The sequence below is a fragment of the Drosophila biarmipes genome, unplaced genomic scaffold (genome assembly GCF_025231255.1).
Source record: "Drosophila biarmipes strain raj3 unplaced genomic scaffold, RU_DBia_V1.1 ptg000012l, whole genome shotgun sequence".
NCBI lineage: Eukaryota > Metazoa > Arthropoda > Insecta > Diptera > Drosophilidae > Drosophila > Drosophila biarmipes.
In genome coordinates this window covers 685,770-703,104 of record NW_026114531.1, presented here as the reverse complement: position 1 = coordinate 703,104, position 17,335 = coordinate 685,770, and the positions used below count along the sequence as shown (strand labels likewise).

Below are 17,335 nucleotides of genomic sequence, written 5' to 3'. Positions count from 1 at the left end.
CGTGACCGCCCAGTAGTTCAGTGTAAAAGCACAGAATTCTCGGGTTCGGAGTGGGTTTATTGCGGGAATAACTGGAGTCGGCTTTATAACTTGCTCGTCTCGCTGTCTCCGACGGTGTGGGTCGTCTCGTCGCTCCTCGAAGATCCTTGACCGCTGATTGCTCCTGACGTGGCTGGTTGTCTTGTCGCTCTTCGAAGATCCTCGACCGCTGATTGCTCCTGACGTCGCTGGCTCGGTGACTGCTCGGCCACGGTTCAGACTCGCTATGGGGTCAGACGTGCGGGCTTAGGGAAGCGTCACCGTTCTCAGACTAGGGTGAACAGACTGACGAGCTCTCCAGGATCACTCCTCTCGATACCCGACCACCTGTCCCTTGCTCTGTCCCGGATGGTCCCACGGGCTTCCGCTCAGATCGTGCGGACAGTCAAGGCAGAACGCCAGGAAGCTGCCTCGCTTTTCACTTCGCTCCCGTACCTCGTGTAAACGAACGTTCCACCCTAGCCTCACCCTTCCGCGTACTGTCCGTGCCGTTTCTGCGGGCTCGATCCTCCTTGCGTGGCCGTTGCGGTGTGGTGTCCTGCTTGCTGGTGGCGATGTCCTGCGAACTACTCCTGACAGGTGGCTGTAGGTCTTGACTTCTGTGCTGTGTTCGAGGGTATACGCCGATCCGGGACTTCTCTCCCTTCTGGCCCGCTACTCTAGGGGTTCCGTTGCGCCGCTCCGGGACTTCTCTCCCTTCTGGCTCGCTACTCTAAGGGTTCTGTTACGCCGCTCCGGGACTTCTCTCCCTTCTGGCTTGCTACTCTCGATTTCAAATCTCAGTCTAGTAGACCCTCCAGGCGTACCGCCAGGACTTCGTCGGCAGGACAGAACAGAACTTGGCCGTGTGGCGCCTCCTTAGACCTCAGCCACCTGTGTCTCAGTTCGGAGATTCCTAGTAATCCCAATCCCGAACGTCTCGACGTGACGATCTTGCTCCTCGTAGGCTCCCACGGCGCTGCTTCCGACGACTCCTTGTTCTCAATGACTGCTCTTGACCGACTGATCTCAACGACCGATCCCGATCGATTGATCTTGCCTGACTGATCTCGATGACTGCTCTTGACTGACTCCTCTCGATGACTGCTCTTGACTGACTGATGACTGCTCTTGACTGACTGATCTCGCTGCCAGCGCCCTGCGGGCTTATATAGGGCCTCTGGGAACCGTTATTTCCCTTTTGCACACGGCACGCCAAAACTCTCCACATCGGGTCCAAAGTCCATGGTCCCTGTTTGAGCCTCTTGTCCTTGACGCACTGCTTCCCGCCGCCGTCCAGCCTGATGCTGCCGTCCCGCTGATCCCGGGGACGCATGCGACATGGTTGTGTGCCGCACCGCTGCTGAGATGTGGCACCCTCTTTCCAAAGTCCAAAGTCCGGCGGCGTCCCGTTACTCCTTTTTGCACACGGCACTCTCGCTCCGCCCGCCAAGTCTCCGCTCTCTCCGTCTCCATTGTTGGTCTCCAAACTCTCTTGGTCTCTCTCGCTCTCCAAATTCCCTTTTCTCCAAACTCTCTTTCTCTCAAACTCTCTTTCTCTCCAAACTCTCTTCCTCTCCAAACTTCTGTTCTCCGTCCTCGATCTCCAAACTCTCTCGTTCTCCGTCCTCGATCTCCAAACTCTCTCGTTCTCCGTCCTCGATCTCCAATCTCTCTCGTTCTCCGTCCTCGATCTCCAAACTCTCTCGTTCTCCGTCCTCTCTCTTCGCCGCGCCGCCACTACGCGAATTCGCCGCGTACCTGGTGAGCGGCCGGCCATCTGCTGCTGGGATTTATGGGGAGTTATTCAACTCCTCACAAGTGTATAAATAAAAAACGGAATTCCTTAATCTTTTAAGCTAAGCTTTGCTCGTTTAAGTGTGTTATTTTTAAGCCTGATTTTCGTTTGGAGATGAGTGAACTAACCATACTTAATACATAAAAATAGCTTACTCCCATCAAAGTTAAGTACACACACAATTAACTTTCTAAAGATATAATAATAAATAAAACTAGTAAAACTAGACGCGGACAGCTGTTCTGGAGACAATTCGAACTGCAGCTGATTAAGTTTATGTATGATGTTATGTCTCTAGACACATAAAATCTTCTTTTCCATGCACTCCAACGTGAACAATACCACGACGGGAGAAAACAGCTGATATGAGCGTTTTAATTTTTAATTATCATTGCTTTTTAAAAATGTTATAGTTTTCCTTTCTTAATTGTTCATTTAAATAAATTTCCACATTCGAATTTAAACCCAACAGCTCCAGAACCAGCTCTTGTGAGTACGCCTGTATTCGGCAGCGTGCCGCCACATCGTTATTTTGTCCCTGAAGTGCTCGAATTTCAGTTTTATTATTCTTCTCATCGTGTTTCGTGTTTTGACCCTAAAAATCTCCAAATGTTTTGATGCCAGTGTGATTCCAATAGAGAAAGAGAGTACATTAAACAGTTTTTAGTGATTCGCCCTCTTTGTAGGGCACACCGTGCAATCTGAGTTCACACTGGACATCAGCATTTTCCTGAGCAGATATTTTTTCTGATAACTCACCCACTTGCCTGTCCAGACTTCACATATCTGCAATTTCAAATAAAACATTTGTTTTCTTTGTTTATTTTAAAGCAGACGATTAATGTGTCTGTCAGACACATTAATCGTCTGCTTTAATTCAATGTAAATCTATAATTTGTTTGGACCCAACGCTTTTTAGTAACCGTATCGTTTGTACCATCGCCTTCAAATCCTTCGCTTAGGCCAAGATCAAATTCGCCAGTTGCGCCCGCTACCGTGTCTTCGGACTCTACATTCCATAATAATTACTTTGCGACGAGCTATAGATCCGTCTTGCTGGGCACCGCGATAATTGACATCTGTCACCTGGGTTCGAATTTTAAAGCTAGTGCCCTGATAGAATTAGGATTTCTGAGCGGTTGCTCAAATTAATTATGTCGCTACACCAGGTAATCCGCGCACAAGTATCAGGCTTAAACCAGTATGACCAGTAAGACAGTATCCGCTGATTCTAAAAAGCCGACATTTTCTACGGGACCTTTCCGAATTGCCACTAGCGGATTCAAAGTTTGACGAGAGCGCTCAGATAAATATTCTGGTCGGGCCCGTTGTGCTTCCATTCATCCTTTCTCCTAAGCTGCACCCGTCCGAATATTTACGGCTCTCTCCTCGGTCAAGAAACCATTTTCGGGTGGACCCTAACTGGACCCGTTCCTGCTCTAAGGGAAAATCAAATTTTCACCTTTTCTACAAAAATTTCCCACACAGTTGACACGTCCCTAGATAAGACTTTCACAAAATATTGGCAGGTGCAAATTTTCTGCCAGTAAAAGTGGCAGAATCTTCCGATGCGAAAGAGACGATAGTGGCAGGTAAGTCTTCCGTTTCCAAGCAACGACTAAAAGGGAACAAATATAACTCTGTGAGTTAAGAGTATCTCGACCTCCATCACATGAGAGAAGTCCGTTCTACCCATAATTATTATGCCGGAAAGTAAAACCACCAAGCTACGTGTGAAATTAGAAAATGGGGTGAGATTAAATGATATCCTTTATACTGGCCCAGTCTTACAATCGGATCCAGATTCTGAAGTGGCGATATTTCCGATACGTCTACAGTGCCGATATCGAGAAAATGTATCGAAGAATATGTTTAGATACGAAGCATTCGCCATTCCAGCGCCATCAGCCATCCAAGAGCGAGCAGCGTCATTCGAAACTAAATGTATGTAGACAATGTTCTTTCGAAAGCTGCTCCGCCTTATTGTTCGCTAGCTACAAAGTGCTCTAGATTCCGCGGGCTTTTCATTGAGACAATGGACCACCAACCACAAAGAAATATTAGCTTGAATCCAAAGCGATCATCTTCTGACAACAGACTTTCTCGAGATCGAAACTGAGAACACAGCCAAAACTCTCGGCATACGATGGAAAGCGACGTCCGGCGAGTTCTTCTTCGTCCCACCAGATCTAGCAACGGAAATCTCCCCCGCGAAACGCGAAGTCCTTTCCCAAATTGTCAAGTTGTTCGATCTCGCAGGCTGGCGCGCTCCATTTGTTGTGTGTTCCAAAATCTTTATGCAAGAGATTTGGCTTTGGCTGTGCCAAAGGTGAAACAGCTTCCTCCAGAGCTATTCGGTCCTATACCAGGTCAGAATACCAACATGGGATTTCATTCGTCCAGAGTTCCGCGTAGAGTTCTGTGACGCCTCGCAAAAGGCATACAGAGCTGCGATTCCATAAGACGATGGTGCACTCACGGCCAAGACGAGTGTGACGCTAGTCAAAACGATTTCCCTTCCGAGACTGGATTTATGTGCCGCTCTCCTTTTGTCCGAGATTGCCGAATCTATCCTTCCTAACATGTGTCATTGGACAACGTTCGTTGCCGCAATCATTGGCCTACCCAGGGAACCGATCTGCCGGTGACCGAGATTGAAATGCGTTCCGTCAAAGCCCAAGTGGTGTGTTTGCCGACAGAGGATTTTCTGGAATGAATGTACTGCATGATAGTAAATTTCTAAGTATTTATCGGACTGCCCGCGTAAATCGCCACTTTATTTTATTGCAAATAAAGAATAAAGAAAAGTATCTTGTGCAAATATAGGCCAAGCATACAGTGAGAATTATTTAATATCCAGTGTTCTGCCAATCCAGGCTCCCAATCGAAAACAAGCGGATGTTAGTAAATAGCCAATTAGAAATATGTTTTAATGTGCAGTCCGTAAATCGGGAATCTGGGTCAGCTATCCTTGAATTTCAACGCATCATCCAGGGGTGACTAACGGCGTTAGAAATTTTCGGCATTCAAACCGAAAATTGGGATTACCACTTAGTGTACATGTGGTCCTCTAAACTTCCTAATCTCACGCTATCCCTGCGAGAACAGTACCTGCACAACAAATGCGAGATTCCGACGTGGCAGGAGCTGAACGCATTCCTTACGGCCATCGACGATGTACGGCCGTCAGGTACACCACGTTTTAGAGACGGAATAGATGATTTAGATGCTTGTGTAGCTACTAGTTGTGATCTTTGAGATAAGTAGGATTTTCAAAAACTTATTGCAGAGGTTGAAAAAATATAAAGACGAATTAGCTTAGTTAAAAGAATTTCGTGGTTTACCGTGTCAAAAATCTAAATGCGTCAATAAAGTAATATTGCATTTATCCATTTTTAGTCTAATATCTTGATATGTATAACAGCTGTTGTGCACTTTTTTTTTATTTTATATTGTTTTTTTAATGTTGGAATTTATGTATATAGTAATTTCGTTTCGCCTCTGCAATAGCTTTATTAACGAATTTTCTATTCGATTTAAAATCATTGTATTCATTATCTGTCTGGTAGCGCATTCATTTTTATAATTAAACCACGATTTGGCAACGTGTTTACACATTTTGCGCTTTAAGAGATCCGTAGAGGATTTTCACTTTGCGTTGTAAAATTTCTAGCTGAGTGTTAACCTCAGCAGTGTAATATTAAGTATTCTAGTCGTAAGAGTCTGAATCAGCACTAAGTAAGGCAGTGTCAATGTTGATAAAGTCCCTATACATTTTATTATAGTCATTGTGGTCAATATTAATGTTGTACGTAAAAGGGTTGGATCATGTTTGGAAAAGACAGGCAACGATATTTGGTTAAAATTCTGCATTTTTTTTCAGTCACTAACATCGAATACATCAAGTAGGGTGTTGCATGTAGTGGACAAATGTGTAGGATATTTAAAGTTTACAAGAAGCAAACTAAGTTATTCCATATCGTTTGACAAATGTTTTTCAATTAAAATATTACTGTTGAAATCGCCTGCAAGAATGACATCGGAGTACTTCAAAGAGAGTGTAGATTGTAATGATCCCGCTCCGCCAATGAAGAAGATAGGTTCATAGCGTTTTCTTGTTTTCGTTCTTTATTTAAATTTATCATTTATTTTATATTTGGTTTTGTACAAATTTATTGATTGTTTCGGAGCAGCCGTTATTGCCGCTCCGAGCTCGAAGGAGGTTCATGTTAAGCCCCAATTTGCTTAGGAGCTAAAGAGGTCTAAGTCTCGTAGCGGCGCTGCCAACAGCGGCAGCGGAGAGATGCCCTATGTATTCTGAAGTATATAAAGCTAAGTTTACTTAGTCTGGAGCGCGGAGGTATATGCACATACATGAGGTCCTCTCGTGTTGCAATTATGTTGACACTTGCACTTTCAGCGTGTGGGCCAAGGTGCAGCGAGCGGTTCGTACGTCGGGCACTTAGGTTGATGACCGAGACTCTCAATTGTATAAAACCTGCGACAAAGTGGTACTCTTGGTACAGTGGGTGGTCGATATATATTTTATATGTGTGCATAGTACAAGATAAACAATAAGCTGAGAGTATTCTGTTGTTCAATCAATAAGCTCAGAGTTTTCTGTTGTTTTTTGTGTTTTCTCTTTTGTTAAAGATACTTAGAAATATATATTCAATCGCACTCGTCTCTGGTTGAGCACATATTTTTTTTTAGCGTTAAGACCACAACTATAGGAGCGAAAAAGATTAAAACTTTCACACATAACATCGGAGACAAAACACGTTTCGGATACACAGATAACATCAATGTTAGAGTGTATAAATAAAAAACGGAATTCCTTAATCTTTTAAGCTAAGCTTTGCTCGTTTAAGTGTGTTATTTTTAAGCCTGTTTTTTGTTTGGAGATGAGTGAACTAACCATACTTAATACATAAAAATAGCTTACTCCCATCAAAGTTAAGTACACACACAATTAACTTTCTAAAGATATAATAATAAATAAAACTAGTAAAACTAGACGCGGACAGCTGTTCTGGAGACAATTCGAACTGCAGCTGATAAAGCTTATGTATGATGTTATGTCTCTAGACACATAAAATCTTCTCTCCCATGCACTCTAACGTGAACAATACCACGACGGGAGAAAACAGTTGATATGAGCGTTTTAATTATTATTATAATTTAATTATCATTGCTTTTTAAAAATGTTATAGTTTTCCTTTCTTAATTGTTCATTTAAATAAATTTCCACATTCGAATTTAAACCCAACAGCTCCAGAACCAGCTCTTGTGAGTACGCCTGTATTCGGCAGCGTGCCGCCACATCGTTATTTTGTCCCTGAAGTGCTCGAATTTCAGTTTTATTATTGGGTCAGCAATAGTTCTCATCGTGTTTCGTGTTTTGACCCTAAAAATCTCCAAAAGTTTTGATGCCAGTGTGATTCCAATAGAGAAAGAGAGTACATTAAACAGTTTTTAGTGATTCGCCCTCTTTGTAGGGAACACCGTGCAATCTGACTTCACACTGGACATCAGCATTTTCCTGAGCAGATATTTTTTCTGATAGCTCACCCACTTGCCTGTCCAGACATCACATATCTGCAATTTCAAATAAAACATTTGTTTTCTTTGTTTATTTTAAAGCAGACGATTAATGTGTCTGCTTTAATTCAATGTAAATCTATAATTTGTTTGGACCCAACGCTTTTTAGTAACCGTATCGCCTTCAAATCCTTCGCTTAGGCCAAGACCAAATTCGCCAGTTGCGCCCGCTACCGTGTCTTCGGAATCTACATTCCAAAATAATTACTTTGCGACGAGCTATAGATCCGTCTTGCTGGGCACCGCCATAATTGACATCTGTCACCTGGGTTCGAATTTTAAAGCTAGTGCCCTGATAGATTTAGGATTTCTAAGCGGTTGTTCAAATTAATTATGTCGCTACACCAGGTAATCCGCGCACAAGTATCAGGCTTAAACCAGTATGACCAGTAAGACAGTATCCGCTGATTCTAAAAAGCCGACATTTTCTACGGGACCTTTCCGAATTGCCACTAGCGGATTCAAAGTTTGACGAGAGCGCTCAGATAAATATTCTGGTCGGGCCCGTTGTGCTTCCATTCATCCATTCTCCTAAGCTGCACCCGTCCGAATATTTACGGCTCTCTCCTCGGTCAAGAAACCATTTTCGGGTGGACCCTAACTGGACCCGTTCCTGCTCTAAGAGAAAATCAAATTTTCACCTTTTCTACAAAAATTTCCCACACAGTTGATACGTCCCTAGATAAGACTTTCACAAAATATTGGCAGGTGCAAATTTTCTGCCAGTAAAAGTGGCAGAATCTTCCGATGCGAAAGAGACGATAGTGGCAGGTAAGTCTTCCGTTTCGGTATCCCGAAAACGTTAAATCCGCCCTCAGTCACTCCAGATCCTCCGCGCTGTCGCAGTTCCTAAGAACCAAGCAACGACTAAAAGGGAACAAATATAACTCTGTGATTTAAGAGTATCTCGACCTCCATCACATGAGAGAAGTCCGTTCTACCCATAACTATTATGCCGGAAAGTAAAACCACCAAGCTACGTGTGAAATTAGAGAATGGGGTAAGATTAAATGATATCCTTTATACTGGCCCAGTCTTACAATCGGATCCAGATTCTGAAGTGGCGATATTTCCGATACGTCTACAGTGCCGATATCGAGAAAATGTATCGAAGAATATGTTTAGATACGAAGCATTCGCCATTCCAGCGCCATCAGCCATCCAAGAGCGAGCAGCGTCATTCGAAACTAAATGTATGTAGACAATGTTCTTTCGAAAGCTGCTCCGCCTTATTGTTCGCTAGCTACAAAGTGCTCTAGATTCCGCGGGCTTTTCATTGAGAAAATGGACCACCAGCCACAAAGAAATATTAGCTTGAATCCAAAGCGATCATCTTCTGACAACAGACTTCCTCGAGATCGAAACTGAGAACACAGCCAAAACTCTCAGCATACGACGTCCGGCGATTTATCAGAGTTCCGCGTAGAGTTCTGTGACGCCTCGCAAAAGGCATACAGAGCTGCGATTCCATAAGACGATGGTGCACTCATGGCCAAGACGAGTGTGACGCCAGTCAAAACGATTTCCCTTCCATGACTGGATTTATGATCCGCTCTCCTTTTGTCCGAGATTGCCGAATCTATCCTTCCTAACATGTGTCATTGGACAACGTTCGTTGCCGCAATCATTGGCCTACCCAGGGAACCGATCTGCCGGTGACCGAGATTGAAATGCGTTCCGTCAAAGCCCAAGTGGTGTGTTTGCCGACAGAGGATTTTCTGGAATGAATGTACTGCATGATAGTAAATTTCTCCATCGACCCCATCGGGCGGTGAGACTAAGTATTTATCGGACTGCCCGCGTAAATCGCCACTTTTTTTTCATTGCAAATAAAGAATAAAAAAAAGTATCTTGTGCAAATATAGGCCAAGCATACAGTGAGAATTATTTAATATCCAGTGTTCTGCCAATCCAGGCTCCCAATCGAAAACAAGCGGTTGTTAGTAAATAGCCAATTAAAAATATGTTTTAATGTGCAGTCCGTTAATCGGGAATCTGGGTCAGCTATCCTTGAATTTCAACGCACCATCCAGGGGTGACTAACGGCGTTAGAAATTTCCGGCATTCAAACCGAAAATTGGGATTACCACTTAGTGTACATGTGGTCCTCCAAACTTCCTAATCTCACGCTATCCTTGTGAGAACAGTACCTGCACAACAAATCCGAGATTCCGATGTGGCAGGAGCTGAACGCATTCCTTACGGCCATCGACGATGTACGGCCGTCAGGTACACCACGTTTTAGAGACGGAATAGATGATTTAGATGCTTGTGTAGCTACTAGTTGTGATCTTTGAGATAAGTAGGATTTCCAAAAACTTATTGCAGAGGTTGAAAGAATATAAAGACGAATTAGCTTAGTTAAAAGAATTTCGTGGTTTACCGTGTCAAAAATCTAAAAGCGTCAATAAAGTAATATTGCATTTATCCATTTTTAGTCTAATATCTTGATATGTATAACAGCTGTTGTGCACTTTTTTTATTTTATATTGTTTTTTTAATGTTGGAATTTATGTATATAGTAATTACGTTTCGCCTCTGCAATAGTTTTATTAACCAATTTTCTATTCTATTTAAAATCATTGTATTCATTATCTGTCTGGTAGCGCATTCATTTTTATAATTAAACCACGATTTGGCAACGTGTTTACACATTTTGCGCTTTAAGAGATCCGTAGAGGGTTTTCACTTTGCGTTGTAAAATTTATACCTGAGTGTTAATCAGCACTAAGTAAGGCAGTGTCAATGTTGATAAAGTCCCTATACATTTTATTATAGTCATTGTGGTCAATATTAATGTTGTACGTCAAAAGGTTGGATCATGTTTGGAAAAGACAGGCAACGATATTTGATTAAAATTCTGAATTTTTTTCAGTCACCAACATCGAAAACATCAAGTAGGGCGTTGCATAAAGTGGACAAATGTGAAGGATACTTAAAGTTTACAGGAAGCAAACTAAGTTATACCATATCGTCCTCCAGAGCTATTCGGTCCTATACTAGGTCAGAATACCAACATGGGATTCCTTTCGTCCAGAGTTCCGCGTAGAGTTCTGTGACGCCTCGCAAAAGGCATACAGAGCTGCGATTCCATAAGACGATGGTGCACTCACGGCCAAGACGAGTGTGGCGCCAGTCAAAACGATTTCCCTTCCGAGACTGGATTTATGTGCCGCTCTTCTTTTCTCCGAGATTGCCGAATCTATCTTTCCTAACATGTCGAGACTGACTTCAAAACTCCAGTGTGGAACCGACTCCACGATCGTGCTAGTATGGTTAGCCAAAACAGTGTGTCATTGGACAACGTTCGTTGCCGCAATCATTGGCCTACCCAGGGAACCGATCTGCCGGTGACCGAGATTGAAATGCGTTCCGTCAAAGCCCAAGTGGTGTCTTTGCCGACAGAGGATTTCCTTGAAAGCTTTTCCAGTTTAAATGGAGCATTGCGGATCCTCGCGTATGTCCATCGATTGATCCAGCGATGTCGTAAGCAATCACCGCTGTTTTGGGTCCGCCTAGAGGCTCATTACGTTGCCGCCGCAGAACAGCTCTTGACAATTTGTACTCAGCGCAGGTATTTTTCTGAAGAATACCTCTGCTTGAGGCAGAAGCGGCCTAAGCCCGCGGAAGATTATTTGTCTCTCCGAACCCCTTTCTAGACCATAAGGAGCTAATCAGGGCATGCAGCCGCGTAATGGACTCCAACAGTTTGGAGTATGATGAACGAGCTCCACAAGCGCAGCAGGTGGCAAGTTCCCAACGAAAATCTGCGCGTCCGCGACATGGTCGTCACTAAGGATGATAATATGCTATTCAGAAAAATAGACATTGGATAGCAAACGACCTAGAGGTATTCAATTCTACCGATGCCGAGTCTGCCGCGGAATTCGTCCTCTTTGGAAGTGCTACAGGTCCATAAAGCTAAGCGCAGAGAAGCGGCTGCGGCCAAGTACTTCGAAATCTGTTTCGCACATGAGCGGTTACAGGTGCAGAACGTGCAATCGAAACGACCACACGCTGCTTAACATGCACGAGTGCGCTTCCAGAAACAAGTCCAGCTCCCAGCCACAGCCCTCTAAGCATCCTCGACACTAGCTACTTCGCTAACGCCCTTCTAACTGCGCTGGTGATCGTAGAGACCGGGGTGAAGACGTTCGGAGCCGCCGCACTCATCGATCCGTTACACCGACGAGCTCAATCGATGCGTCCATGGCCGACGCGTTTCTTTTGCCGACGACCAACGTGGGAGAGAAGAGAATCTGGACGGCGACGATTCGGTCGAAAGTCGACGAGGCGATCAAATTGGAAGTGGCTCTCAAGATCGAGCCAAACGTGTGCATCCGCACACCCACACTCCCATACAGCCGGGCTTCCACATGGTCGACGAGGGACTGCCGGTATCCCAGAAGACGGTGTTCAGGTGGATTCTCTCCGGCGCCTGTACGCAGAGAAGACAACTCCTAGGCAAATCGTTGCCACGCTAGCGATTGCAATTGGGGCGGAATGTTTAGGCCCACTGTCCGGTGATCGGTTCGATTTTTGTACTGATACGGAATAAGCCGCGGTCGCAACCCCGACTCCGCTTCAAAGTTTAAAGTGGTTTTTTCTTGCCGGTCTTTCGGCAATTCGCGAAGCGAGTGTCTATTTCCTACAGAATAGCAGCAACTCGCCCTACCAGCCAAAGCCCAGCGCATCAGCCGACTACGACGCAGCAATTCCCGCCGCCGCCTCCAGCCGCCAGCTTCCAGAGTCGCCAACATACCCCGCTACCCCCCAACGTTCAGAAACTTATTAACAGGCCACACTGTAAAAATAGTTCCAGTGAATATGGACGCCAATGACGAAGCGAAAATAAGCAAAGACCTAGAGCTCTTACGCGGAAATTCAAAACTAGACAATATTTTTCAGAATAAAATACTTGTAAGTTTTTTATGAAATAACTGAAAATATAAACAAAGAATAAGAACTTTACGAAGTCCTATCAAAACAAAATTCTTAAAGAAATGGTTGAGGAGTATAAAAACATTAGAGTTGTTTAGTATATAGACATGATGGAAGGAATACAAATTTTGCTAGCAGATCAAGAAGTAGGAGTTCAATTGGAAGATTAATTATATAATGTGCTCCTATTAAAAACTATCAATTAAATAACCAATTACCGGCGATGCCGCAATTTCAAAGCAAGCCTTCTCTTGTAGTTAAAAAATAAAATAAAATAAAAAAAATAAAAAAATTCAATCAGAACGACACTCAGACCAGGCGGTTGATTTATTGTTATTATCAAAACTTAAAAGAAGATAACTCCGGACCAACGACTATAATTAGCGCAGCAAACTTCGCTCCCATCTGATATCGTTGAGCTTAGCTCAGCGAAAACCTTTTCATAATATCTCAGAATGGACCTTCAGAGAGTCCCCCTGGCTCGTTGATCAAAAAGTGTGATTTCTACTGTTAGAAGTATTTGATTACCATTCTGTAATAGAATTTGTGAGAGTATAAAAGGTATTCACCACAAATTCAAAAAAAATGTACACCCCTTACGGTGATTTTAGCTTTAGTCTAATCTAATCTATGTCAACTACCAATATACGTAAACTTTTTTTGGCATATTTGCAGTTACAAATAGTTTAGTTTTTGAGAAAAAAAATTTAAAGAGTAGATTTCGGAATTTTCAATACGTTATGAATAGGAGAAGGAAAATATTCACATTCAAACACCATTCAAATAACCTTTACATTGATGTCAAAATTTACAATAAGTAAGTTGAAATTATAAGTATATTTAACTTTTGTTTTTTCAAAATACTTATGAATGTTGGGATATGAAGATTTTCTTTTAATGCGGTAGTTAACACAATGTCATTATTTTTTATTTCTACTAGACATAAAACCACGGAATTTGTTTTATTTCTAGTTCACAAAGTGAAGTATAAATTTTTTTAAGAAAGTAATATTTTTATATCATTATTTCCACCCTTTTTCAAGAAAAAACAAGAAAGCAAGTTAACTTCGGCTTGCCGAAGTATAATCTTGCAGTTAAAGGAAATAATCAACTTTAGTAACACCATGTTAACTTTGTAAGGATTATTGCAAGCTTCTATGATTGTTCAGTAAATACACCAAAGTTCTCGTTTTCTTTATTTATTTAGCATTTCAATTTTGTGTAAACGCGTTAAGTCTACTTTTCACCACAATTTTATTCACTTTGCCAGTATGGCCAGCTCATTACAAATCAAATTTCTTTTCTTTTCATGGCGTATCAAAACACCGAAAAGAATACATATTTTTCATAATTAAATACCAAATAATAATACATTTTTTTCTTGAATTAAATACCAAGTCCTTACATCCTCCCTCCCCGTGAATCGTCTTGGGATTCACCACTTAACTGAAGTTTAATTAACTTTAAGCACCTTTATGACTCTTCCTTTTCCCAACTACTTCTCGGTGCAGTGGCGTTCATTACAAGTACGAAGTCGTCAACTTGAAATGGAATTGTCTTCTGATGCCATTTAGTTCTACACATGAGTTGAGGGAGATACTCGACTATCCACCACTTCCATAAGCGATCCTTAAGGGCTTGAGCGATGCTCCACTGCTTCCTTAGGCAAATAGCTTCATCCAATTAATACCCCTTTGGGGCGCTTCGTCCGCTATGGCACCGAAATCCAATAAACTCTCATGAGCTCCTTATTAGCATCGATTAAGTTTGTACAGTTATTGCTTCGAATAATTATAGGTGTATCCCTACGGTTGACGACATTGCACAGACATATTATAAATGCATCTGTGGAAAGGTCTGCAGCTAGTTCAAGATGAGTTGCTCTGCATGTCATGCAAGTAAAGATAACTGCCCAGCGCTTTTCGTGGCGGCGATCGACTGATACGGTTAGTGGACCAAAGGTCGTTGTCTCGAACTCGATAGATATGATCCTTATCTATTCGACCCGCTAGGTGCAAAAGGCCATCTGTCTCTATGTAATGCGAAAGCCCATAAATTGCACTATCCTTTGACAGCACTTTGTTGTTTAGCAATGACGTGATCTCATTTGCGTATGCCTCTTGCTGGACCAGTCTATAAATCTCGAGTTCCGCATCAGATAATTCGTCGGCAGTTAAAGACCCTTCCTTGGATGCAAGTTTAAGCCGAATTCTTTTCGCACGCATTAAGCAGGCCACAGCGCGCTTCAGATTACTGTAAGAAGAGAATCGATTAAAGTCCATTACTGAGACTCCTACCTGACATCTCAGGATTTTGCGTTCGCAAAATTTCTCTAAGGTTCCGATGAGGTTATGTCAATAATCTGTGGCCAGTCTGAACGTGGCTGTTTCAAGAAGCTTGGACCAAGTATCCAAGGACTGTCGTTACATATTTTTGGTAAATTACTCAAACAAGTGGCAGCGTCCGCGGTGTTCAAGGATTACGGTACCCAGTTCCATTGCGTTGACGTAGTAATGGCTAAGATATCAGCAATTCGGTAGCCTAAAAATGGTTTAAACTTTCTTACTCTCAAAAAAACCACTGCAGTACGGTTTTGGAATCACTCCAGAACATGATGTCTTGAATATGTAGCTTAAGGTGTTCATTTATCAGGCGATTTAATTGAACCCCAAGAATGGCAGCTTGCAGTTCCAATCCAGGAATAGAAAGGAGTTTCTTCGGAGCTAAACGCGTTTTACCCATAACAAAGGCAACATTAACTTTGGTTGGACTAAGAACATGTAAATAGGCAACAGCTGCAAAGGCGGCCTGGCTTGTATCGACAAAAAAATGTATTTCCAATTTTTCATAACAACTTAAGTTGGGAAAGTATACTCGCGGAATTTTGAAATGGTGCATTTGACATAATTATGATAGCCAGTAGTTCCAATTTTGATGTAACTCTATTGGTATAGCCTCATCCCAAGTTGTACCATAGCTCTACGATACTGTACAAGAATTTTGGCAGATATATGATAATGCGCAATCAAGCCAAATGGGTCAAATATTGCCATCACTATGCCTAGTAGCTCTCTCTTAGTTGGATCTCGATCTCCATCCAATACTTCTTTCGGTATTCGATGAAACTTTGTTTCGAATTGAAAGACATCCTGCTGCGTATGCCAATACATGCCCAAGACCTTTTCACTGCCTAATTGGTTCTGTAGACAACTTGACTGCTTTTGGATGTTTTTACCATTCATAACGCTCTGCAATGTGGCGGAATTTGAATAAAAATTTCGTAGTTCGAAACCTCCACAACCATGAACCTGCACAATCTGTTTGGAGATTTCGATGCCTTCCTCCTCTGAAGTAAAGCTTATGACAAGATCATCCACGTAATGATGTTTAGTAATAACATCTGCTACCCTTGGAAATTGTTCTCTTAACTCTTCAGCATTACGATTCTTGACATAATCGGCGCAAAATGGTGAGCATATGGCGCCAAATATTAAGGAAGTCATAGCATAATGTTAAATTGGTTGAGACGAGTCTCCATCCCTCTATAAAAAGCGTTGTGCGTGTTGATCAGCTTCGTGCACCTTTATTTGGGAAAACATTTCCCGTATATCTGCCGTCACGCCGATTTTGTTTTGTCTGAACTGGCCATTCTTGGCCACCAAAGACTTTAAGTTGTCAGGTCCTTTAATTAACGATTTGTTAAGTGACATACCTTCGGCAGCGTCGAAGACAATTCGCATTTTATCTGGTTTGTGTACTTATTGTACCGCGAAATGGGGTATTTACCATACAGGATCGGAAGAGTCACTAATTTCAGAGGTACTAAGTTCTCGAGCGTTTTCCTTCCATGGTAATCCTATTTCAAAACATTTCCCCAAACGCATTGTTTTTTCGGTCAACAGCTTCTTTGCTTTGTTATCTTCAACGGATTCTATTAGAGGCAAATTATTCAATCCAAAATTTTCAGATCCCATGAACTCGGTAACTACATCCTGCCATTTGGTCTCAGTTTCCACGAAATGTACGTGTAATGTCTCTGCATTGCTGTCTTTTTGATGGATGGCCCTAGAATTTCGCAGTCTTTCTGCGATGCGCAGTTTTTTTAGAACTATGTGGCCATGTTACATACAACGGACCAATTTACTTCTGATTCAAGCATAATTTCCACCAGGTTACAAACGGCTGGAGTCCTCCAAACCCCTATGCTCAGATCTCTAAGTTCAATTTTTAATTTCGGACAGACAAATATACGTGCTCTTCGTCTTCATTATCCGACTCGCAGAGTGGGCAGTGCGGATATCGTTCATTCTTTAACCTATTCGGATAGTATTTAAAGCATCCATGTCCTGTCAACAGTTGCATTAAGTAAAAGTCCACATGTTCATGCTTCCTTCCCAGCCATCTCTGCACCATCTCCACCTCTCCTGCCACTTTGCAATGGTAAGTTGTCTGCACCTTTTCCGTAGGGATTCGATGGTTTCGACCCCTATGCTACCTGCGCGGATACCCGCTGATTCCACTGCTAGCAGGTCCATCGGTATTACTCCTGATATTACTAGCGCCACGTCATGGGATACCGTGCGGAACGCACAGTGAACCCTCAGGACACACCATCTCTGTACGGAATCACCATCCATGCATTTTATGTGGCTCGGGTCCATATGGGAGCAACGTACATCAGCGTCGATGTGACAACGCTAACCAGTAATCTACGTACTGGTTGCCTCGGTCCACGAGTGTTCCCCATAATTCGCGAAATTGCTGCCGCGGTTCTGCCTGTCTTGCCACTAGCGTACGCTAGATGCTCTTTTTGAGTGAAAGCCGGTGGCGTTTTTAACATCCAATGTTGCCGCTATGCAATACTGCTTAGTGCCGTACAACCACCATTTTCCCTCAATGGCTTTGTCTGCGATTTCGCACAGTTTACCAATGGCATCTATTCTAGATAGTCCCTTTCGCAAACCATACTGCATCTCA

The 17,335-nt window shown here is 42.8% G+C and overlaps 1 long non-coding RNA gene across 2 annotated transcripts in view; it reads right to left on the bottom strand.

Moving 5' to 3' along the window:
* The window catches only part of LOC127011821 (uncharacterized), a 30,537-nt gene extending 26,998 nt beyond the window's left edge, over positions 1-3,539 (bottom strand). For both annotated transcript variants that reach the window (XR_007765207.1, XR_007765206.1), the window contains exon 1: positions 3,480-3,539. This is a non-coding gene — a long non-coding RNA (uncharacterized LOC127011821). The remainder of the gene's footprint in view (positions 1-3,479) is intronic.
* Positions 3,540-17,335: the final 13,796 nt, after the last annotated feature.